This window comes from Lolium rigidum, chromosome 3 (genome assembly GCF_022539505.1).
Source record: "Lolium rigidum isolate FL_2022 chromosome 3, APGP_CSIRO_Lrig_0.1, whole genome shotgun sequence".
Lineage (NCBI taxonomy): Eukaryota > Viridiplantae > Streptophyta > Magnoliopsida > Poales > Poaceae > Lolium > Lolium rigidum.
The window spans coordinates 185,023,764-185,050,663 of record NC_061510.1 but is presented as its reverse complement, the minus strand read 5'-3'; positions in this window follow the sequence as shown (position 1 = coordinate 185,050,663).

The window sequence follows — 26,900 nt, the reverse complement described above, 5'->3', positions numbered from 1 at the left end:
TAAAAAAATAAAAAACCAAAGCACATAGCATTCTTATGTCATATAGTAAGCATTAAAGTTGATAAACAAGGTCTAGACATATTCAAACCAGAAAAATCATGTATATATCTACCGCTAACCCTAAACTCTGTCTTATGAAGTCAATCATGAAGAGAAGTGGTTTTGGGTTTCAAACATGGAAATTTTCATGTTTGAAACTTGTTTAAATCCTGGTCAAACCTAGGATTTGACCAAGATTCAAATGGGCATAAAATTAAAAAAAAAAGAAAAATGAAAAACAAAAGCACATAGTCTTCTTATGTCATACAGTAAGCATTCAAGTTGATAAACAAGGTGTAGACATATTCAAACCAGACAAATCATATATCTACCCCTAACCCTAAACTCGGTCTTATGAATTCTAGCATGAAGAGAAATCGTTTTGGGTTTCAAACGTTTAAGCCAAAAGCCCCATTTCAAATATTTCAAACTTATTCAAATTTGGTTCAAATTTGAAAGACATACTAGTTATAGCACACATAGTGCATACATGTTCACACATACTGCACTAGATGTTATCCCTATAGTTCAGGGGCGGACCTAGGATAAATTTTTAGAGGGGGCAAACATATGATAAGTGATGCAAATATCATTTCTTAATGCGGGCAAACCGGCCTTTAGCTTAACATATTACAAGGTTTCAGAAAATTGAGTGGGGGCAGCTGCCCCCCTTGGCTATAGTCTGGATCCTCCCATGCTATAGTTTGAGGCCATTTGGATGACGTCGAAAAAATTCTTTGATTAGAAATGGGGTTGTTTGAACCCCGTAGTTGGATTTTTTGAACCTTGATCTATAGTACTGGGCAAAAACCTAGTTTAACCTATTTAATTATAGATTCGTAGGTCGATTTTTCTACCTTTTTATTATTACTATGCATCACATATGTGTTTGCCCGTCGAGTGAAACTCGGAGGAAGAGGGATCACTCGGAAGGAGAGAAGAAGGGAGAGCATTATGGTGTCTCCCCTTTTTCGGGTGATGATGTTAACTGTTGTGTAGGGTTTGTCAGTGAGCAGGAGGTGCGAGCGGGCGAGCGAGTCGAGCGAGGCCGAGAATGAGAGAGATTTGTTTTTTTTTGTGAGAGGGACAACCGAAGGATCTTGAAGGACCCAGAGACTTCCAATACGCATCCTGATGCGTCTTCTCTTGACAAAGAAAATGGCTGGGAGTTTGTGTACCTATTGCACGTGATTTGTGCTCACTGAAGTGTGGGACCTCACGCATGGGCACCACACGTAAGTGACAGACCTGTTGGTGTAAAAACTCGGTTGATTATTATAGTGCATTAGAACAAAGTTTCCTATGGATTCAAGGGTAGGAAATCCAAGTTAACTCATTTACATGACATTATTTTTTTCCATGAAGCAAAGTTAACACATCTATCAATTGGTACATTTTGGAGTGACTAAGAAGGATCCATGCTTACTTATTCGTTTTCACGTGTTAAACTTGTCTAAATCTTGGTCAAACCTAGGATTTGAAAGAGATTCAAATGGGCGGAAAATAAAAAAGAAAGAAAAATGAAAAACCAAAGCACATAGTCTTCTTATGTCATATAGTAAGCATTAAAGTTGATAAACAAGGTCTAGACATATTCAAACCATACAAATCATGTATCTACCCCTAACCCTAAACTATGTCTTATGAAGTCAAGCATGAAGAGAAGTGATTTTGGGTTTCAAACATGGCAATTTCAAAAAACTCTTAAAAACTTCATTTAGAGTGACTAAGAAGGATACATGCTTCCCTTTTCATTTTCATGTTTTAAACTTGTTTAAATCTTGGTCAAACCTAGGATTTGACCAAGATTCAAATGGGCATCAAAAATAAAAAAAATCAGAAAAATGAGAAACCAAAGCACATAGTTTTCTTATGTCATATATTAAGCATTCAAGTTGATAAACAAGGTCTAGACATATTCAAACCAGAAAAATCATGTATATATCTACCCCTAACCCTAAACTCTGTCTTATGAAGTCAATCATGAAGAGAAGTGGTTTTGGGTTTCAAACATGCAAATTTCAAGAACCTCCCAAAAGCTTCATTTTAGAGTGACTAAGAAGGATCCATGCTTACCTTTTCATTTTCATGTTTTAAACTTTTTTAAATCCTGGTCAAACCTAGGATTTGACAAAGATTCAAATATATGGGCATAAAATTCAAAAAAAATAGAAAAATGAAAAACCAAAGCACATAGTCTTCGTCATATAGTAAGCATTAAAGTTGATAAACAAGGTCTAGACGTATTCAAACCAGACAAATCATGTATGTACCCCTAACCCTAAACTCTGTCTTATGAAGTCAAGCATGAAGAGAAGTCGTTTTGGGTTTCAAACATGGAAATTTCAAAAACCCTCCCAAGAGCTACATTTCGGAGTGACTAAGAAGGATAGATGCTTAATTTTTCATATTCATGATTTAAACTTGTTCAAATCTTGGTCAAACATAGGATTTGACAAAGATTCAAATGGGCATAAATTTTTTAAAAAAATCAAAAAATTGAAAAACCAAGGTCTTCTTATGTCATATAGTAAGCATTCAATTAAGTTGATAAAAAAGGTCTAGACATATTCAAACCAGGAAAATCATGTATCTACCCCTAACCCTAAACTCTGTCTTATGAAGTCAAGTATGCATGCAGAGAAGTGGTTTTTTATTTTCAAACATGGAAATTTCAAAAACCCTCCCAAGAGCTACATTTTGGAGTGACTTAAGAAGGATAGATGCTTAATTTTTCATATTCATGTTTTAAACTTTTTGAAATCATGGTCAAACCTAGGATTTGACCAAGATACAAATAGGCATTAAAAATAAAATAAATCAAAAACCTAGGTACATAGTCTTCTTATGTCATATAGTAAGCATTCTCAGTTAAGTTGATTTTAGAGTGACTAAGAAGGATGCAGGCTTCCCTTTTCATTTTCATGTTTTAAACTTGTTTAAATCTTGGTCAAACCTAGGATTTGACTAAAAGATTCAAATGGGCATAAAATTTCAGAAAAAATCAAAATAATGAAAAAACAAAGGACATAGCATTCTTATGTCATATATATAGTAAGCATTCAAGTTGATAAACAAGGTCTAGACATATTCAAACCAGAAAATAATGTATATATCTACCCCTAACCCTAAACTCTGTCTTATGAAGTGAAGCATGCATGAAGAGAAGTGGTTTTTGGTTTCAAACATGGAAATTTCAAGAACCCTCCCAAGATTTACATTTTGGAGTGACTAAGAAGGATAGATGCTTAATTTTTATATTCATGATTTAAATTTGTTTAAACCATGGTCAAACCTAGAATTTGACCAAGATTCAAATGGGCATAAGAATTTTAAAAAAATCAAAAAATGAAAAACCAAGGCACATAGTCTTCTTATGTCATATAGTAAGCATTCAATTAAGTTGATAAACAAGGTCTAGACATATTCAAACCAGGAAAATCATGTATCTACCCCCTAACCCTAGCTAAACTCTGTCTTATGAAGTCAAGCATGCATGAAGAGAAGTCGTTTTGGATTTCAAACATGGAAATTTCAAGAACATCCCAAAAGCTTCATTTTAGAGTGACTAAGAAGGATCCATGATTACCTTTTCATTTTCATGTTTTAAACTTGTTTAAATATTGGTCAAACCTAGGATTTGACCAAGATTCAAATGGACACAAAATTAAAAAAATCAGAAAAATGAAAACCAAAGTACATAGTCTTCTTATGTCATATCGTAAGCAATCAAGTTGATAAACAAGGTCTAGACATATTCAAAGCATACAAATCATGTATCTACCCCTAACCCTAAACTCTGTCTTATGAAGTCAAGCATGAAGAGAAGTGGTTTTGGTTTTCAAACATGGTAATTTCAAAAACCTCCTAAAAACATCATTTTAGAGTGACTAAGAAGGATACAAGCTTCCCTTTTCATTTTCATGTTTTAAACTTGTTTAAATCTTGGTCAAACCTAGGATTTGACCAAAAGATTCAAATGGGCATAAAAATTCAGAAAAAAATCAAAAGAATGAAAAAACAAAGGACATAGCATTCTTATGTCATATATATAGTAAGCATTCAAGTTGATAAACAAGGTCTAGACATATTCAAACCAGAAAATCATGTATATATCTACCCCTAACCCTAAACTCTGTCTTATGAAGTAAAGCATGCATGAAGAGAAGTGGTTTTTGGTTTCAAACATGGAAATTTCAAAAACCCTCCCAAGAGTTACATTTTGGAGTGACTTAAGAAGGATAGATGCTTATTTTTTCATATTCATGTTTTAAACTTGTTTAAATCATTGTCAAACCTAGGATTTGACCAAGATTCAAATGGGCATAAAAATTCATAAAAGAATCAAAAGAATGAAAAACCAAAGCACATAGCATTCTTATGTCATATAGTAAAGCATTAAAGTTGATAAACAAGGTCTAGACATATTCAAACAAGAAAAAATCATGTATATATATATCTACCCCTAACCCTAAACTCTGTCTTATGAAGTCAATCATGAAGAGAAGTGGTTTTGGGTTTCAAACATGGAAATTTCAAAAACCTCTTAAAAAATTCATTTTAGAGTGACTAAGAAGGATGCAGGCTTCCCTTTTCATTTTCATGTCTTAAACTTGTTTAAATCTTGGTCAAACCTAGCTAAGATTTGACCAAAAGATTCAAACGGGCATAAAATAAAAAAACAGAAAAATGAAAAACAAAAGCATATAGTCTTCTTATGTCATATAGTAAGCATTCAAGTTGATAAACAAGGTCTAGACATACTCAAACCAGAAAAATCATGTATATATCTACCCCTAACCCTAAACTCTGTCTTATGAAGTCAATCATGAAGAGAAGTGGTTTTGGGTTTCAAACATGGAAATTTCAAGAACCTCCAAAAAGCTTCATTTTAGAGTGTGACTAAGAAGGATCCAGGCTTAATTACCTTTTCATTTTCATGTTCTAAACTTGTTTAAATCCTGGTCAAATCTAGGATTTCACAAAGATTCAAATATATGGGTATAAAATTTAAAAAAATAGAAAAATAAAAAAACAAAGCACATGGCATTCTTATGTCATATAGTAAGCATTAAAGTTGATAAATAAGGTCTAGACATATTCAAACTAGAAAAAATCATGTATATATCTACCTCTAACCCTAAACTTTGACTTATGAAGTCAAGCATGCATGAAGAGAAGTGGTTTTTGGTTTCAAACATGGAAATTTCAAAAACCCTCCCAAGAGCTACATTTTGGAGTGACTAAGAAGGATAGATGCTTAATTTTTCATATTCATGATTTAAACTCGTTCAAATCTTGGTCAAACCTAGGATTTGACCAAGATTCAAATGGGCATAAAAATTCAAAAAAAAAATCAAAAAAAATGAAAAACCGACGTCTTCTTATGTCATATAGTAAGCATTCAATTAAGATGATAAACAAGGTCTAGCCATATTCAAACAAGAAAAATCATGTATCTACCCCTAACCCTAAACTCTGTTTCATGAAGTCAAGCATGAAGATATGTGGTTTTTGGTTTCGAACATGGAAATTTCAAAAACCCTCCCAAGAGCTTCATTTTGAAGTGACTAAGAAGCATACATGCTTACTTTTTCATATTCATGTTTTAAACTTATTCAAATCTTGGTGAAACCTAGGATTTGACCAAGATTCAAATGGGCATAAAACTTTTAAAAAAATCAAAAAATGAAAAACCAAGGCACATAGTCTTCTTATGTCATATAGTAAGCATTCAATTAAGTTGATAAACAAGGTCTAGACATATTCAAACCAGGAAAATCATGTATCTACCCCCTACGCCTAGCTAAACTCTGTCTTATGAAGTCAAGCATGCATGAAGAGAAGTGGTTTTTGGTTTCAAACATGGAAATTTCAAAAACCTCCCAAAAGATTCATTTTGGAGTGACTAAGAAGGATCCATAGGAAACTATGTACTAATACAGTATAACAATCACTCGAGTTATTAGAGCAACAAGTCTGTCACTTACGTGTGGTTCCCATGCGTGAGGTCCCACACTTCAGTGAGCACAAGTCACGTACGCTAGGTAGGCAAACTCCCAGCCATCTTCTTTGTCAAGAGAGAGGCATCATGACTCTCTCTCTCCATCTCTCCAATTATCCACCTCCGTTGGCTGTCGGTTTTGGCAGGGCGTTTCTAGCTCAGCTCGGAGGCCATGGTGTGCAGGCTCTGTAGCCATGGCGATTTGGTCGCGCCAAGTTGTTCGTGCCCGGCTACGACGAGGATCAATCCGGACGGTGGCTGTTAAGGACCCGATCGCATTTCTTGCTTTTAGCCTGGGGTCTACCATGTAAATCTTAGGGATTTAGACGTAATTTCCAGTTTATTTTGTGTCCTGCTGTAAACTTTGCTCTGATGCGTATTGGAAATCTGGGTCCTTCAGGAACGTTCGGTTGTACCTCTAAAAAACATCTCTCTCATTCTCGGCCTCGCTCGCTCGCACCCCCTGCGCACTGACAACACTGCACAACAGTCAACATCACCCGAAAAAATCTAGACACCATAAATAAGGGGGCCCCGTGACTGCTCTCCCTTCGTCTCCTCCCGTGTGATCCCTCTTCCTCCGACTCCCGACCTTGCGGAAAAGAAAAATGAAATGAAAGAGTTTCACTGGACGGGCAAACTCATGTGCTGCCTAGTAATAATAATAAAAACGTAAAAAAACGACCTACAAATCTATTATTAAATAAGTTAAACTAGGGTTCTGCCCAGTACTACGGATCAATTTCAGAAAATGCAACTACGGGGTTCGATTTTGGCCTGCTAATATAAAATTAAATAATCTGAACTAGTATTCCTCTAAAAAATCATTTCGGTATGCATCGTTTGGTACTTTTGATAGCAAGAGTGCTTACTCCCTCCGTTAGTAAATAGTCTTCATTTTCATGTTTATGAAGTCAAGCATGAAGAGAAGTGGTTTTGGGTTTCAAACATGGACCCAAAACTTCATTTTAGAGTGACTAAGAAGGATACAAGCTTCCCTTTTCATTTTCATGTTTTAAACTTGTTTAAATTTGTAGGGATTCGTAGCATAGAAAACAAAAAATTTCCTACCGCGAGAACGCAATCCAAGCCAAGATGGAATCTAGAAGATGGGAGCAACGAGGGGATGAACGAGACTAACCCTTGAAGATTTCCAAAGCCTACAAGAGGAGGCTCTCGTTGCCTGCGGTAGACGATCACTTGCCGCTTTCAAAAGCGCGTAGAAGATCTTGACGGTGCCACAATCGGGCAGCACCTCCGTACTCGGTCACACGTTCGGTGTTGATGAAGACGACGTCCTTCTCCGCATTCCAGCGGGCAGCGGAAGTAGTAGCTCCTCCTTGAATCCGGCAGCACGACGGCGTGGTGGCGGTGGCGATGGAGATCTCCGGCGGAGCTTCGCTAAGCGTTGCGGGAGAGGTGGAGGAGTGAGGCGGCTAGGGTTTGGGGAGAGGGAGTGGCCGGCCACTTGGGGGTGCGGCCAAGCTATGGGCTTGTTGTGGCCGGCCCCCTCCCCTTGCCCCTCATTATATAGGTGGAACCCCCAAGTGTTGGACTACAAGTCTTCGAATAAGACCCCAACCCAAAACCTTCCATGTGTAGGGAAACCTACCCAAGGTGGGATTCCCACCTCAAGTGGGACTCCCACCCTTCCATGAGGGGGGTGGCCGGGCACCCTTGGTGGAGTCCACCTGGGACTCCACCCCTCTAGGGTTGGCCGGCCATGGGAGGTGGAGTCCCTTCGGGACTCTGCCTTCCAAAATGATTTTTTCCGGACTTTTCTAGAACCTTCTAGAACCTTCCATAAATGCACCGGATCATTTTCAAACTTATAAAATGACTTCCTATATATGAATCTTATTCTCCGGACCATTCCGGAACTCCTCGTGATGTCCGGGATCCCATTCGAGACTTCGAACAATACTTCGAACTCCATTCTATATTCAAGTTCTACTATTACAACATCAAACCTTAAGTGTGTCACCCTACGGTTCGCGAACTATGTAGACATGGTTGAGAACTCTCTCCGACCAATAACCAATAGCGGGATCTGGAGATCCATAATGGCTCCCACATATTCAACGATGACTTAGTGATCGAATGAGCCATTCACATACGATACCAATTCCCTTTGTCACGCGATATTTTACTTGTCCGAGGTTTGATCATCGGTATCACTCTATACCTTGTTCAACCTCGTTTCCTGACAAGTACTCTTTACTCGTACCGTGGTATGTGGTCTCTTATGAACTTATTCATATGCTTGCAAGACATTAGACGACATTCCACCGAGAGGGCCCAGAGTATATCTATCCGTCATCGGAATGGACAAATCCCACTCGTTGATCCATATGCCTCAACTCATACTTTCCGGATACTTAATCCCACCTTTATAACCACCCATTTACGCAGTGGCGTTTGATGTAATCAAAGTACCTTTCCAGTATACGTGATTTACATGATCTCATGGTCATAAGGACTAGGTAACTATGTATCGAAAGTTTATAGCAAATAACTTAATGACGTGATCTTATGCTACGCTTAATTGGGTGTGTCCATTACATCATTCATATAATGATATAACCTTGTTATTAATAACATCCAATGTTCATGATTATGAAACTAATCATCTATTAATGAACAAGCTAGTTAAGAGGCTTACTAGGGACTCATTGTTTGTTTACATAACACACATGTATCAATGTTTCGGTTAATACAATTATAGCATGGTATATAAATATTTATCATAAACATAAAGATATATAATAACCACTTTTATTATTGCCTCTTGGGCATATCTCCAACAGTCTCCCACTTGCACTAGAGTCAATAATCTAGTTTACATTTGTAAAAATATAACACCTTGGCCTTCTGGTGCTTTATCATGTTTTGCTCACGGGAGAGGTTTTAGTCAACGATTCTGACACACTCAGAAACGTATGTATTTTGCAATTCATTAGCATCTTCACGCATCACTCATTTTCCAAATGAGTCGGCATTAAATATGTTTGGTCTTCTGGTGGAACCTTAATTCCGCGGTCTGAAATATGTCACTTATATTGTCATACACAATATAGCTTAAAAGTTCTGACACTATCGGAACTACACCAAGTTCACAAAGAGCTTCTTGACTTAACATCCTCAATCATTGTCAAAACAATAACATACTCTGCCTTCTTTTGTAGAATCTGTCACAATATTTTAGAACTCTTCTAAATCTAGTATTGTGCTACCTTTTAATCAACACTTAGCCTAATTGAGATTTGAAATTAATTTTATATGTGACCAAACAAATATCGGTGCAACACCTTACAGCGATTTGTTTGTCATTACCCCATATAAAACTATATATATATATCCTTGGTTCTTCTAAAGCACACAGGGATATTCTTACTGTTTGTCCATTGATCATCACATGTATCATTCTGGTATATGCTCCTAACTTTTTAGAACATAGGACATCTGATTGTGTACATATTATTCGTGATCTATAATCACTCACGTGTTTTTACTCATTGAGTGTCAGATACACTCAAGTCTTGTTAAACCTTCACATGGCAAGAACATTTTCTTAATATTTCTATATTGACCTACTTCAATATCCATTCTATGTACTTTGACTTAAACTTATTATGTGTTTCAATCTATCTTCATAGATCTTGACACTAAATATGTTTCAGTCCATATTCTTTCATTGAAGTTAATTATCAATGAAACCTTTTATAATCAAGTATATAATTACATCATTTATAACCAACAATATGTCATCTACATAAAGTATTATAAATATGTCTCAGTGCTCCCACTTAATTTCTTGCAAATGCAAGCATCTTCATCGTTTCTGATGAAATTAAATACTCTTTGACTATTTCATCCGGTGAATTCCAACTCCGTGATACTCACTTCATCCAATTGAAGTTCGTATACCTATCTAGTATTCCACGGACTAGCAAAACTCTTGGTTGTATCTTGTATACACCTTTAATACACACTTCTGTTAAGTAATGTATTTTGCCATCCTACTAGCATATCTCATAAAAGAAATATGTAGCGATTACTAGAATAATCCACATAGACTATAAGCATCGCTACGAAAGATCTAATCTTATTATAGTCAACTCTTTGAACTTTGTCGTAAACTACTTTTCGACAAGTCGAGCTTATCCAAGTCCATCAATTTTATAGATCCATTTACTTTCAAAAAGTATTCATCTATCTTGGATTTCATGGCGTATAGCCATTTTAACGGAGTCAGGGCCCATCATAACTTCTTTGTTTGTAGTTGGTTTATCATTGTTCAAAATCAATCCTTTGTTCACAAATCATTTATTTGATCACAAAGTAAACCATACCTACAAGGTTCAATAGGTACTTTGATCTCCATGACTATAACATTTTGTAGACATGGGAGCCATGATCGTCGTGGTCACTTCCGGAACCAATTTCGATGCTGCGCTACTCTGATCATTATGCTCAGGTTCATAAACCTTATCAAGTTCTATTGTCCTCCCACTTAAATACTTCGCTAGAAAATAATTTCTTGGAAATAAGCAAGTAACATTAACAAACACTTTTGTCTTTTACTTCATAGTGGAAAGAATTCCCAATTAATTCTTTGGGATAACCAACAAAGACATTCATCCGATTTTGGTTGTAAACTTATTTACCTTATGCTATGCATACCAAAATTTAAGAAAGGACTATTAGTGTTCATACCCATGCCATAACTCGTATGGTGTCATTTCAACGGATCATGATGATGCTCTATTTAGTGTAAAAACGGTAGTCTCTAAAACATAATCCACAAAAATATAATGGCATCATTTTATTTTATCTCATCATTAATCCAACAAGGTTTGGATACATCTCTCAGATACTCCATCATCACTATGATACTCCAAGAAATGTGAGTTGTAGAACAACTTCATAACTCTCTTAGATGTTCGCTAAAACTCGTAATTCAAATATTTCCACTATAATCCAATCATAGATATTTGACTTTTCTATTACGATGATTTCCACTTCATGCTGAAATTTATTTGAATCCATTCAAATGTTTCAAACTTCTTCCTTATCGAATATATCCACATCTATACTCAATTCATTGTTGGAAGTTTTCATGAAGTAGAAGAATCTCCCGCACACAACTATGCCCAGTGAACCACATACATCATCATGTATATTTCCACTAAGTTAGTTGCCCGTTTCAACTCTTGGCCTATGAACGGTATTTTAGTCATTCTCTTTAGAAAAGATTTGCAAGCGCCAAATGATTCAAAAATCAAATGACTCCAAAAATCCATTTGCATGGAGTTCCTTCATGCGTTCCTCTCTAACATGACCTAAATGGCGGTTCCACAAATAAGTGGAATTCAAATCATTTGCCTTATGGCATTTTAGCGTCGTGTTATGTATGTGTGTTTCACCATTAAGATTTATAATAACTTATCCATCGTACATGGAGTAATGTCATAATTTGAACAACTCATTGTTTTTATTTGACCAGAGCAAAATAACAATTATTAAGTTCTTTATTATAAATTCTAAGGGCTAGATAGAATGCCAACGACGAACATAATAACACTTTATTTTTGTTCCAGAAGTGCATTCCTATCATATTCCTTGTCAGTCACTTAGGCCATTGAATTCTTGTATTGCGTTGTTTTGTATGACACTTCATACTAACCAATATGGTACTAATACCCAAGAATTTCATTGTGTGATTAAACTAGGAATACAACCATAACATGTATATCATTTATATACACCCGAGCTAGACTTTCTAGTCTTTTCTTTTCTTTCTGCCAAAATATCTTTTGTAGTTTCTCTTTTAGCTTTCCTCATTATTCAGAAAAACACTTCAACATCAATAACTTCTAGGTTTGTTGGTCAAATACCAATAACCTTGAGGTTCTGAAGTTGATCATCATATGACAAGTGTTCCGGATTTCACTATTAGTAACTTTGTAATATGATGAACAATTTCACTCATAATTTTATCCATTATATCATGACAACTTTCCGAGACCATGTCTCTACATGCTAGGCTTGTAAAGTTTAACCTCAGTATTCGCATGTGCAAATCTGTCTTGCACCCGTTGTATGCACACGTTGAATCTATAACACCCGATCATCACGAGATGCTTCGAAACGACGAGTCTTAGCAACGGTGCATACTAAGGACGATTACTTCATGGATATGCGAATATCGTTAGTGCCCCAATAGTTGGAGGATTGGGACGCCTTGCGTCTTCAACCTTCGTACATTCCCATAAAACTTATGAGTTTATGTAGTCTCACCAAATTATATTCTATCATCTTGCAATAAGGTCTTAGATATCACATATATCTCATACCTTTGATTATTTCTGAAAACTAAAATTTTCAGCTCCTTACTTTTCAAACAGATTTGAACTTCAAGTTTCACGGAGACAAGATATCTTTAGGTACTAATTGAAACCATAGCTCTTTGAATCAACAATGTGAGGTTTACTAAAAGTTTGCAATAGGACTTAATCATTTCTTGATTCTTTAACAATACGGTACCAGTCCGTATAGTTTCTTGTCAGACTTAACAGTATTTCTATCTCAATTACAAGACTAGCGCATGGTAGAAAAACGATGCCAATACTACAAATTAATTCAAAATACTACTCAGACTATGTTTATGATAATTAGTTCATGTTTTAATCTAATTACTAATGAACTCCCACTTAATACAACATCCCTCATAGTTGTTAAGTGGTACACGATCCAAATCCACTACATCAAAACCTATCATCACGTGAGATGATGTAGCTTCAATGGTGAACATCAACATGTTGATCATATCATCCATATGACTCGTGTTCAACCTTTCGGTTTCCATTTTCCCGAGGCCATGTCTGTACATGCTAGGCTCGTCAAGCAAACCCAAGTATTCCGCGTGTGCAACATGGATTACACCCGTTGTATGTGACGTTGAGTCTATCACATCCGATCATCACGAGATGCTTCGAAACGACGAACTATATCAATGGTGCATACGAGGGGAGAACACTTAATTATCTTGATATTAATGTGAGGGATCATCTTATAATGCTACCGTCGTGTTCTAAGCAAAATAAGATGCATAAAGGATTAACATCACAGCAATTCATATGTGATATGATATGGCCCTTTAGTCTTTACGCCTTCGATCTTCATCTCCAAAGCACGGACATGATCTCCAACATCAACGGGCATGATCTCCATCATCGTTGGCGTAGCGTCAAGGTCCATGGCGCCGTCTTCATGGTTGTTCACCTCATGTAGCAACTATTACAACTACTTTGAAATACTACTCAACATGAAATTTAAAGACAACCATAAGGCTCCTGCCATTTGCCACAATACAATAATGATCATATCATACATATTCATCATCACATCATGGCCATATCACATCACCAAACCCCGCAAAAACAAGTTAGACGTCTCTAATTTGTTTTGCATATTTTACGTGGTTTAGGGTTTTCGAGTGAGATCTAATCTACCTACGAACATGAACCACAACGGTGATACTAGTGTTGTCAATAGAAGAGTAAATTGAATCTTCACTATAGTAGGAGAGACAGACACCCGCAAAGCCACTTATGCAATACAAGTTGCATGTCGAGCGTGGAGCAAATCTCATGAACGCGGTCATGTAAAGTTAGCCCGAGCCGCTTCATCCCACTATGCCACAAAGATGCAAAGTACTCAAACTAAAGACAACATAAGCATCAACGCCCACAAAACCATTGTGTTCTACTCGTGCAACCATCTATGCATAGACACGGCTCTGATACCACTGTAGGGATTCGTAGCATAGAAAACAAAAATTTTCCTACCACGAGAACGCAATCCAAGCCAAGATGCAATCTAGAAGATGGGAGCAACGAGGGGATGAACGAGACTAACCCTTGAAGATTTCCAAAGCCTACAAGAGGAGGCTCTCGTTGCTGCGGTAGACGATCACTTGCCGCTTTCAAAAGCGCGTAGAAGATCTTGACGGTGCCACAATCGGGGAGCACCTCCGTACTCGGTCACACGTTCGGTGTTGATGAAGACGACGTCCTTCTCCCCGTTCCAGCGGGCAGCGGAAGTAGTAGCTCCTCCTTGAATCCGGCAGCACGACGGCGTGGTGGCGGTGGCGATGGAGATCTCCGGCGGAGCTTCGCTAAGCGTTGCGGGAGAGGTGGAGGAGTGAGGCGGCTAGGGTTTGGGGAGAGGGGGTGGCCGGCCACTTAGGGGTGCGGCCAAGCTATGGGCTTGTTGTGGCCGGCCCCCTCCCCTTGCCCCTCATTATATAGGTGGAACCCCAAAGTGTTGGACTACAAGTCTTCGAATAAGACCCCAACCCAAAACCTTCCATGTGTAGGGAAACCTACCCAAGGTGGGATTCCCACCTCAAGTGGGACTCCCACCCTTCCATGAGGGGTGGCCGGCCACCCTTGGTGGAGTCCACCCGGGACTCCACCCCTCTAGGGTTGGCCGGCCATGGGAGGTGGAGTCCCTTCGGGACTCCGCCTTCCAAAGTGATTTTTTCCGGACTTTTCTAGAACCTTCTAGAACCTTCCATAAATGCACCGGATCATTTTCAAACTTATAAAATGACTTCCTATATATGAATCTTATTCTCCGGACCATTCCGGAACTCCTCGTGATGTCCGGGATCCCATCCAAGACTTCGAACAATACTTCGAACTCCATTCTATATTCAAGTTCTACTATTACAACATCAAACCTTAAGTGTGTCACCCTACGGTTCGCGAACTATGTAGACATGGTTGAGAACTCTCTCCGACCAATAACCAATAGCGGGATCTCGGAGATCCATAATGGCTCCCACATATTCAACGATGACTTAGTGATCGAATGAACCATTCACATACGATACCAATTCCCTTTGTCACGCGATATTTTACTTGTCCGAGGTTTGATCATCGGTATCACTCTATACCTTGTTCAACCTCGTTTCCCGACAAGTACTCTTTACTCGTACCGTGGTATGTGGTCTCTTATGAACTTATTCATATGCTTGCAAGACATTAGATGACATTCCACCGAGAGGGCCCGTGAGTATATCTATCCGTCATCGGAATGGACAAATCCCACCGTTGATCCATATGCCTCAACTCATACTTTCCGGATACTTAATCCCACCTTTATAACCACCCATTTACGCAGTGGCATTTGATGTAATCAAAGTACCTTTCCAGTATAAGTGATTTACATGATCTCATGGTCATAAGGACTAGGTAACTATGTATCGAAAGTTTATAGCAAATAACTTAATGACGTGATCTTATGCTACGCTTAATTGGGTGTGTCCATTACATCATTCATATAATGATATAACCTTGTTATTAATAACATCCAATGTTCATGATTATGAAACTAATCATCTACTAATCAACAAGCTAGTTAAGAGGCTTACTAGGGATTCATTGTTTGTTTACATAACACACATGTATCAATGTTTCGGTTAATACAATTATAGCATGGTATATAAACATTTATCATAAACATAAAGATATATAATAACAACTTTTATTATTGCCTCCTGGGCATATCACGAATAAAATTATCATGGTCAAATCTAGGATTTGAAAAGATTCAAATGGGTGATACGTCCAAAACGTATCTACTTTCCCGAACACTTTTGCTATTGTTTGGCCTCTAATTTGTGTATTTTGGATGCAACTAACACGGACTAACGCTGTTTTCAGCAGAATCGCTCAGTGTCCGGTTTTTGTGCAGTAAATCCAACTTTCGGGAAAAACCTCGGAATTTATGCGAAGGCCCTATTTTCCCAGGAAACTAACGGAGCCGTAAGGGCAATTGAAGTGGAGGCCCGAGGGCCCCACACCACCGGGCGGCGCGGCCCGGGGGGCCCGCGCGGCCGGTGGTGTGGCCCCTCGGCCGGCCTCCGACGCCCTCCTTCGGACTACTTATTCGCCTCGACCTAAAAACGCCGGGGAGAAGTCGAAGTCGCCGTAAACCCTCCGAACGCCGCCACATCGCGAAACTCCGTCGCGGGAGCCGAAGTCTCCGTTCGGCACTCCGCCGGACGGGGAATTGGAGGAGATCATCACCGCCATCACCGCCAACGCCTCTACATCAACCAGCCATGTTTCCCCTATCCATGTGTGAGTAATTCCCCCGCTGTAGGCCGAAGGGGATGGTAGGGATTGGATGAGATTGGTCATGTAATAGCATAAGATTGTTAGGGCATAGTGCCTAGTGTCCGTAGATGGTACTTTTATGATATTGTTGCAACTTGTTATGCTTAATGCTTGTCACTAGGGCCCGAGTGCCATGATCTCAGATCCGAACATGTTATTATTTCATCATGATATTCGTTGTTTATGATCTTACCCGCAAGTTGTATACACATGTCGCTGTCCGGAACCAATGGCCCCGAAGTGACGTAAATCGGGACAACCGGAGGGAATGGCGAGTGATGTGAGGATCACATGTGTTCACGGAGTGTTAATGCTTTGCTCCGGTACTCTATTAAAAGGAGTACCTTAATATCCAGATAGTTTCCCTTGAGGCCCGGCTGCCACCGTGCTGGTAGGACAAAAGATGTTGTGCAAGTTTCTCATTGCGAGCACGTACGACTATAATTGGAACACATGCCTATTGATTGATTAGTACTTGGATACCGTTTTATTATTATCCGCAAATGCCCCGCTATGATTGTTACATGAGTTTCTCTCATCCATGCAACGCCCGTTATCCGTCCCCGTGCCTACGTATTTTAATCCTCGCTGTTTACTATAATCACTACCGCTGTCTTTGTTACTCGCTGCCGTTATTTCACTACCGCTATCGCTATAAAACTGTTACTATCGATAAACTCTTGCGAGCAAGTCCGTTTCCATGTGCAGCTGAATTGACAACTCCGCTGTTAAGGCTTTCAAGTATTCTTTGTCTCCCCTTGTGTCGAATCAATAAATTGGGTAATACTTCCCTCGAAGACTCGTTGCGATCCCCTATACTTGTGGGTCATCAAGACTATTTTCTCGGCGCCGTTGCCGGGAGCATAGCTTTATTTGGAAGTTCACTTGGATTGATATTGTTCGCTGCAAATTCTCCATCATGGGTAAACCTCGCGATACTAAGATCGCCATATTACCATCCACTACAAGAAAAGGTACAATTCCGAGTACCTCCGCTACACTTGATTCACCATCCGTGATTGATAAACTTGTTTCACCGCCACATGCTTCGCATGCGGGTACATCTCGCTGAATCTGAACACTCTCATAATACCGATAATATTTCTGCTCGTGCTTGATGATAGTGGTTCATTGGGAACTTTTCTAGATGCTTCCATTGCTAGGTCTAGACAAATTGAAAATGCTGAAACTCCCGATGTTACTACACCCGTTAATTCACCCGAACTTGAATACTCTAGTGATGATCTTGATGAAGATTATGTGGAACTTGATGATGATTTTATTGAAAAATGCAATGCTACTACCGATGCAAGAAAAATTAAAAAGTTGCTTGCAGAACATACTCGTTAGATATAAACTGTCTCCTGATCCTAAATTTGCCACATCTCCTATAAACATTAGGGATAAAGATTATGATTTTTCTCTTGATCTATCTCATATAGCTATTGTTGAGAAAACACCTTTCGTGGTACCGAAAAAGAAAGTGTCGTTGAACACATGACCGAGTTATCTACCTTGAGTAGCTTGTTTTCTGATGATGTTAAGAAGCGTACTTACTTTGTTGCTAAAATATTTCCATTCTCATTGAAGGATGACGCTAAAACTTGGTATAATAGTTTGCCACCCGGTTCTATTAAAAGTCCAAAAGAATTGCTTGCTGTTTTCTTCCGGAAATACTTTCCTGCTAGTGCTCAACATGCTGCTTTGCAAAGAGTTTATAGTTTTGATCAGGGAGATGAAGAGAAATTGCCTGAGGCTTGGGCAAGATTTTGCTCTCTTATTAGAGCTTTGCCTGACCATGATTTAGAAAAGCATGAATTACTTGATATATTTTATAGTGGACTAACCATTGATTCTAGGGCATACCTGGATAGTTGTGCCGGTTGTGTTTTCGGAAAAGAACTCCAGACGACGCTCGAAGAATTATTGGCTAAAATAGGCCGGAATTATGATGATTGGAATACGCCTGAACCAACTCCAACGCCAATAGTGAAGAAGAGGGGTTTAATTAAATTGAATGATGAAGATATGAGGGAAGCCAAGAAGTCTCTCAAGGAGAAAGGTATTAAATCGAAGATGTGAAAAATCTACCTCCTATAGAAGATATATGTGAGATAATTCCCCCTTCATCCATGATTGAGGTAAACTCCCTTCAACGCTTTACTAGGGAAGATATTCCGTATTCGAAACCTCCTGCACAATGCTTAGATGAGTTTGATAATTATATTGTTAAGCAAGAAAATTTTAATATGAGAGTAGAGAATCATTTAATGGAAAATTCTCAAGCTATTAGTGAATTGCATGGTATTGTGGAGAGAACCTCCAATGATGTTAAGATGCTTGTTAAACATTTTCAAATGATTCAAACTCAAATTGATCAACTCACTAAAGTGCAAAATGACTTGTTAGGGAATAATTCTAAAGAGAAACATGCTTATGAAGTAACAACTAGAGGTGGTGTCTCTACCCGAGATCCTCTATATCCCGAAGGGCATCCCAAAAGAATTGAACAAGATTCTCAACGCATTGAACCTAGTGCTCATTCTAAGAAGAAAAAGAAAAAGAAACATAAAAATGTTATAGAATCCTCCGAACCTCGTTAATGATCCTAATAGTATTTCTATTTCGATGCTTGAAACCGAAAGTGGTAATGAACATGATAATGATAAAGATAATGATAAGAATGATACTCCTGATAAAGAAGAGGTAGAAGAAGAACCTGAAAAGCATGCTAAGAATAAAAAGTACACTAAAGAAGATTTTATTGCCGAGAAACATGGTAATGAAAGAGAACCTTGGGTGCAAAAGCAAATGCCTTTTCCTGCTAAGAAACTAAAATCAAAGGAAGAAGAACACTATAATAAATTTTGCGATTGGATGAAACCTTTATTCTTGCAAATCCCTTTGACCGATGCTATTAAATTGCCTCCTTATTCAAAGTATATGAAAGATATTGTTACTAACAAAAGGAAAATCCCCAATGAGGAAATTTCCACTATGCTTGCTAATTACTCTTTCAATGGCAAAATTCCAAAGAAGTTGGGCGACCCGAGTATACCTACTATTCCTTGTTCTATCAAGAATAATTATGTTAAAACTGCTCTATGTGACTTGGGAGCCGGTGTTAGTGTTATGCCTTTTTCTCTTTATAAGAGACTTTATCTAGATAAGTCGATACCTACCGATATATCTTTGCAAATGGCCGATAAATCTACTGCTATTCCTGTTGGTATTTGTGAGAATGTTCCTGTTCAAGTTACTACTAACCGCTTGATATTAACTGATTTTGTTGTATTGGAAATGCTCGAAGATGATAATATGTCTATTATTCTTGGGAGACCTTTTCTTAACACCGCAGGGGCTGTTATTGATTGCAACAAAGGAAAGGTTACTTTCAATGTTGATGATAGGGAACATACCGTTTATTTCCCCAAGAGGATTGAGAAAGCGTGTGGAGTTAATACTATTTCTAATGTGAGAACTATCAAAGTGGGAACCATCGATTGTCCTATATATGAGCCTAAAGAAGAATATCAAACTCTCGTGATTGGATCCATATCAATACAATTCAAGGTAACATGATTGATTTGAGGTTTATTTCTTCTTATGCTATGTAAAATTTATTTGGTGGCAAGACTTGATCAACCTTGTTAACAAATACTTTTTATATGCATAGAGGAGGTAAACAACATATTTTTCTTCTTCCACTTGCTCTAGTTGCTGTAGCATTTTTAATTTGCAAAGTTTCTTAGTTGATTTGAAGATTTCAGAAATTTTCCTGGCCAGTAATAATAAACTTAATACCCAGAAAATGTGCATTTTTCAAAGTTTTCAAAAATTCGCGAAAATTATACCGTTGGTCCTATTTTTCGACGAGGCACCTGGGAGCACCAGAGGATGACCTGTGGGGCACCAGAGGGCGCCACACCACTGGGCCGCGCGGCCAAGGAGGTGGCCGCGCCACCATGTGGTGTGGGCTCCACTCTGCCCCACTTTGCCATCTCTTCCTCCCAGACTCTTCTCTCTCCCGAAAAAACTCGTACCAAGTTCATCTCTCTCGCGTTTTTGCTCCAGAGCTCCAGATTTCTCGATCTCTTTGCTCAGCCCAGATTTCTGTCTGAAATTTGGCACATTTGCTCTTCGGTATGTGGCTCCTCCACCCATCCAAGTAGAATTTCATTTGGTTGAGTATATCTTGAATATTTTGCTGCTGTAGGTAACATGTTTAGTGAGCTTGCATGCTTGTTCTAAGTGATAGAAACCAGTTTTGATGCATGATTAGTACTCTAGCAAGTTTCTATGGTAGTTTCCCTCAATTATATGTCACCAAATCAAATTTTTATGTCATTTGTTGAAAATTTCAGAGAAGCTATGAAGAAGTTTAGCTTTGGAGAGTTGTTCAAGAAGGGGACAACCAGCACCGGGAGGCCTTCTAGGGCCGCCACCCGGATTAGGCAATCATACAATGAAGACATCCTCGCGCCTAGCTTCGCGCCCGAAGAGGACCACGGTCCCCCTAATGCTTCTACTTTTCCATGTTATGATTTTCTAAGGAATGCAGGGATACTGGAGGATTTCTTGACCCTTGTCAACAGGGCAGGGTTAACCACCTATATGAATGATGAAAGGGAGCAATACCACATGCTCACCAAGATTTTTGTCGAGAGTTTCAAGCTCGACAACAAACAATATGAGCCAACGGTTGCATTCGGAATCTATGGTAAGACCGTGACTATGCCATTGAAGGATTTTTGTTGTGCCTTGGACATTGCCCCTGTAGGTACAGCAAGTAGGATTGATGACAACCCCGGGACTTGCTGGAGCTCTACCGAGGGATCACCGATGACGATCTGTCGCACCATTCAGCGGGGCAAGATAAGGAACATCCAACTTCCCGCCATTAAGTATTTTGCATACTACATTGCTACTAGCATTCTTGGTAGGGAAAACACTAGTAATATTTCTAGCTACCATCTTGCTTTCTTGAACATTGCACTTACTGGTGACACCACCTATCATCTTGGTGCTCTTATTGCTCGCCGCCTGACTACCAGGGGGCCTATTTTTGGAGGAACTATCGCATTGCGTGTTTTAACATATCTTAATCTTCCTCTTGATCCTAATGATGTGCCATTGGCCCCTAGGAGACTTGATATTGTTGCTATGAAGAGTCATCACTTTGTTACAACTGACTCTACTTTAGATAATATGGTATATAGAATGTTGTTTTCTGACGGGGAGGAGAAGGAAATCCCTCTTCCCCAACCAGGTTTGCTCAGTATTGACAGGCAATCATGGTCGTGCACTAAGGAGGAGGTGGATGAACATATGAAGATACAAGAGTTCCACCAGCAACATGACTCCGAGGATGTCGGGACCTCCTACGACCACACCGTCACATATCCGGGTGCTTCCTCTAGCACGTACCCGGAATACGACCCATCTTCATATTACGGAGATACTACTTCATGGGATCGATGGGATTGAACTCCACTTCGGCCAAAAGCCTAAGCTTGGGGGGGAGGTATACCGGCATCACTCATTCTTTGCATATTATGGTTGCTGGATAATTGCACATACTTGCTTTGTTCGTTTGAGTGGTTTTCTAATGAGAGGAAGATGATATTTGGGGAAGTGCTGCCTGAAAACAGATTCTGGAACGTTACCGTAAAAATTCTCAAAAATAGCCAGAGCGTCATTTTGAGCTGCAAATTTTTGTGCAGGTTCCCCAGGTTGTTATCTAACTTTCATTAGTTGAACACTTTTCGCTCTGAGCAACGTAAGATTTTTGTAAAAATCGATTTCTGTACTGCTGTCAGGTTTTGGCAGATTTCTGCCATCTCGTTTTTCTGTGTTTCTTTTAGTTTGCTATTTCTTGTTTCCACTTTGTTTCCTTTCCAAAACACAAAAAGACCAAAAATATTTCTGTTGTTTCTCTTCACCATTTGTTTGCTTTGGTTTCTTGCATTTGTTTCACTTTATTTGCTATTGCTAGTTTGCTATAAGAAAACCCAAAAAGATTTTGCTTTGTTTGCTTGTTTCCTTTTGTTCTTATTTGCAATTTGAAAACACCAAAAATATTTGCTGTTCTTCTTTGGTTTGTAAAGTTCATCTTGAGTTCAATGGTCTTCGGTGGCTGGAGCGTGGTTTTCATTTCATATTATCCAAGCTACACAAGTGAAAAGGCAATAATGACGATCTACGACAATCCGATTGTGGTGAGAGGCTGGTATGAACTCTATTTGTTTTCATTTTTGTACATATACTCATCCATGTGAGCATGCTTAGTTGGTTCATGTGAGGTATATGTTATTTAAGAAAGTCTAGTAGTTCATGATCTCTCATGTTTAGCTCCAATTGATTAATATGAGTAGCATGTCATGGATGTTTGCTTGCATTGTTTTATTCATAAGTAAGTATGGCATTGTGGTATCCTCCTCTGAATAATTCATTTATATTGACTTGGCACATGCTCACGCATGCATATGACTGAACAAAAAGCCAATTAAGCCTCGATGATTTACATTGCTTCAGAGTTCTTGTATCACTTTTATGCCTCAGTTAATTTATTTTGCCGCAAGCATGATTATGACGATTCTTGCTCTCTTGATTTGTCGCTCCCTAGTCTTTTTGCTAGCCTTCACTTGTACTGAGCGGGAACGTTGCTCGTGCCTCCAAACACATGAAAACCAAGTCATTCCAGAGTGTCCACCATAAATACCTATGCATGGCATTTCAAACCATTCCAAGTAAATTCTCATGCGCTACCTTTAAAACCTTCAAAATGTTTCTTAATTTGTGTTAATGTTTCATAGCTCATGAGGAAGTATGTGGTGTTTAGCTTTCAACCTTGTCATTTACTTTTGACGGACTCTCATATGGAATAGTGGCACATCCGCTTATCCAATAATTTTGCAAAAAGAGTCGGCAATGGGATTCCCGATCCCGAATTAATTAACTTAAATAGACACTCCTCCATGGTTTGTGATTGTTGGACGGCACCCGAAGGATTCGGTTAGCCATGGCTTGTGTAAGCAAAGGTTGGGGGGAGTGTCATCATCATAATAAAGATAAAATAAAAAGGGCGCTCCTTCATGGTATGAGATTGTTGGCAGGCACCCGAGGATTCGGTTAGCCATGGTTTGTGTAAGAAAGGTTGGAAGGAGTGCCACATAAATATGCAATAATTCATGGGAGCCACTCTTGAAAGTCCGGTTGGCGAGGTAGTTAGTGTACCTATTACAATTCGTTGACAACAACAAACACCTCTCAAAATAATTTTACTCCTGATTTATAAAAATGAAAAGCTCTAGCGCATGTTAATCCCTGCTTCCCTCTGCGAAGGGTCAATCTTTTACTTTTATGTTGTGTCTCCATTATTTCTTTGAGTACTATCTTGAGAGCACAACCTGTCATTCTTAGTACAATATGCTTGTCTCAAAATATGATTGATTGTGGTATAACTTTGATGCATTTATCTTTTGACAATCACTACTTCTAGTCTTTCTATGAACTCAAGAGGTGCCCGGGCATTTATGTTTTGCCAACCAAATACAGGCAAGCGAGATACCACTTTATCATACTCTCTTATGAACATTGCAATCCTGTTTATATACATGATTCATGATGCTTATTATTAATTGTTGGTACCTCTCCATGATTGACATAGCTGTTAGATGATCTTATTTGCATGTGTCTCATTATGAACCGCTCAAGTATTAGCCATATCATGAGAATATATACATCATATGAGCAAATGTGTTCGTGAAAGTTCTTTTATCGCTCAGTTGTTAACTGAATTGCTTGAGGACAAGCAATAAGCTAAGCTTGGGGGGAGTTGATACGTCCAAAACGTATCTACTTTCCCGAACACTTTTGCTATTGTTTGGCCTCTAATTTGTGTATTTTGGATGCAACTAACACGGACTAACGCTGTTTTCAGCGAGAACTGCTCCAGTGTCCGGTTTTTGTGCAGAAATCCAACTTTCGGGAAAAACCTCGGAATTTATGCGAAGGCCCTATTTTCCCAGGAAACTAACGGAGCCAGAAGGGCAATTGAAGTGGAGGCCCGAGGGCCCCACACCACCAGGCGGCGCGGCCCGGGGGGGCCCGCGCGGCCAGGTGGTGTGGCCCCCTCGGCCGGCCTCCGACGCCCTCCTTCGGACTACTTATTCGCCTCGACCTAAAAACGCCGGGGGAGAAGTCGAAGTCGCCAGAAACCCTCCAGAACGCCGCCACATCGCGAAACTCCGTCGCGGGAGCCAGAAGTCTCCGTTCTGACACTCCGCCGGGACGGGGAATTGGAGGAGATCATCACCGCCATCACCGCCAACGCCTCTACATCAACCAGCCATGTTTCCCCCATCCATGTGTGAGTAATTCCCCCGCTGTAGGCCGAAGGGGATGGTAGGGATTGGATGAGATTGGTCATGTAATAGCATAAGATTGTTAGGGCATAGTGCCTAGTGTCCGTAGATGGTACTTTTATGATATTGTTGCAACTTGTTATGCTTAATGCTTGTCACTAGGGCCCGAGTGCCATGATCTCAGATCTGAACATGTTATTATTTCATCATGATATTCGTTGTTTATGATCTTACCCGCAAGTTGTATACACATGTCGCTGTCCGGAACCAATGGCCCCGAAGTGACGAAATCGGGACAACCGGAGGGAATGGCGGTGATGTGAGGATCACATGTGTTCACGGAGTGTTAATGCTTTGCTCCGGTACTCTATTAAAAGGAGTACCTTAATATCCAATAGTTTCCCTTGAGGCCCGGCTGCCACCGGCTGGTAGGACAAAAGATGTTGTGCAAGTTTCTCATTGCGAGCACGTACGACTATAATTGGAACACATGCCTATTGATTGATTAGTACTTGGATACCGTTTTATTATTATCTCGCAAATGCCCTGCTATGATTGTTACATGAGTTTCTCTCATCCATGCAACGCCCGTTATCCGTCCCCGTGCCTACGATATTTTAATCCTGCTCGTTTACTATAATCACTACTGCTGTCTTTGTTACTCTGCTGCCGTTATTTCACTACTCGCTACTGCTATAAAACTGTTACTATCGATAAACTCTTGCGAGCAAGTCTGTTTCCAGTGCAGCTGAATTGACAACTCCGCTGTTAAGGCTTTCAAGTATTCTTTGTCTCCCCTTGTGTCGAATCAATAAATTGGGTAATACTTCCCTCGAAGACTGTTGCGATCCCCTATACTTGTGGGTCATCAATGGGCAAACATATGATAAGTGATGCAAATATCATTTCTAAGTGCGGGCAAACCAGCCTTTAGCTTAACATATTACAAGATTTCAGAAAATTGAGTGGGGGCAGCTGCCCCCTTGGCTATAGTCTGGATCCGCCCATGCTATAGTTTGAGGCCATTTGGATGACGTCGAAAAAATTCTTTGTTTAGAAATGGGGTTGTTCGAACCCCATAGTTGGATTTTTTGAACCTTGATCTGTAGTACTGGGCAAAACCCTAGTTTAACCTATTTAATTATAGATTCGTAGGTAGATTTTTCTACCTTTTTATTATTACTATGCAACACATATGTGTTTGCCCGTCGAGTGAAACTCGGAGGAAGAGGGATCACTCGGAAGGAGAGAAGAAGGGAGAGCATTATGGTGTCTACCCTTTTTCGGGTGATGATGTTGACTGTTGTGCAGGGTTTGTCAGTGAGCAGGAGGTGCGAGCGAGCGAGTCGAGCGAGGCCGAGAATGAGAGAGATTTGTTTTTTTTTGTGAGAGGGACAACCGAAGGATCCTGAAGGACCCAGAGACTTCCAATACGCATCCTGATGCGTCTTCTCGTTGACAAAGAAAATGGCTGGGAGTTTGCGTACCTATTGCACGTGACTTGTGGTCACTGAAGTTTGGGACCTCACGCATGGGCACCACACGTAAGTGACAGACCTGTTGGTGTAAAAACTCGGTTGATTATTATAGTGCATTAGAACAAAGTTTCCTATGGATTCAAGGGTAGGAAATCCAAGTTAACTCATTTACATGACATTATTTTTTCCATGAAGCAAAGTTAACACATCTATCAATTGGTACATTTTGGAGTGACTAAGAAGGATCCATGCTTACTTATTCGTTTTCACGTGTTAAACTTGTCTAAATCTTGGTCAAACCTAGGATTTGACAGAGATTCAAATGGGCGGAAAATTCAAAAAAAAATGAAAAACCAAAGCACATAGTCTTCTTATGTCATATAGTAAGCATTAAAGTTGATAAACAAGGTCTAGACATATTAAAACCATACAAATCATGTATCTACCCTAACCCTAAACTATGTCTTATGAAGTCAAGCATGAAGAGAAGTGGTTTTGGGTTTCAAACATGGAAATTTCAAAAACCTCCCAAAAACTTCATTTAGAGTGACTAAGAAGGATACATGCTTCCCTTTTCATTTTCATGTTTTAAACTTGTTTAAATCTTGGTCAAACCTAGGATTTGACCAAGATTCAAATGGGCATCAAAAATAAAAAATAAATCAGAAAAATGAAAACCAAAGCACATAGTTTTCTTATGTCATATAGTAAGAATTCAAGTTGATAAAGAAGGTCTAGACATATTCAAACCAGAAAAATCATGTATATATCTACCCCTAACCCTAAACTCTGTCTTATGAAGTCAATCATGAAGAGAAGTGGTTTT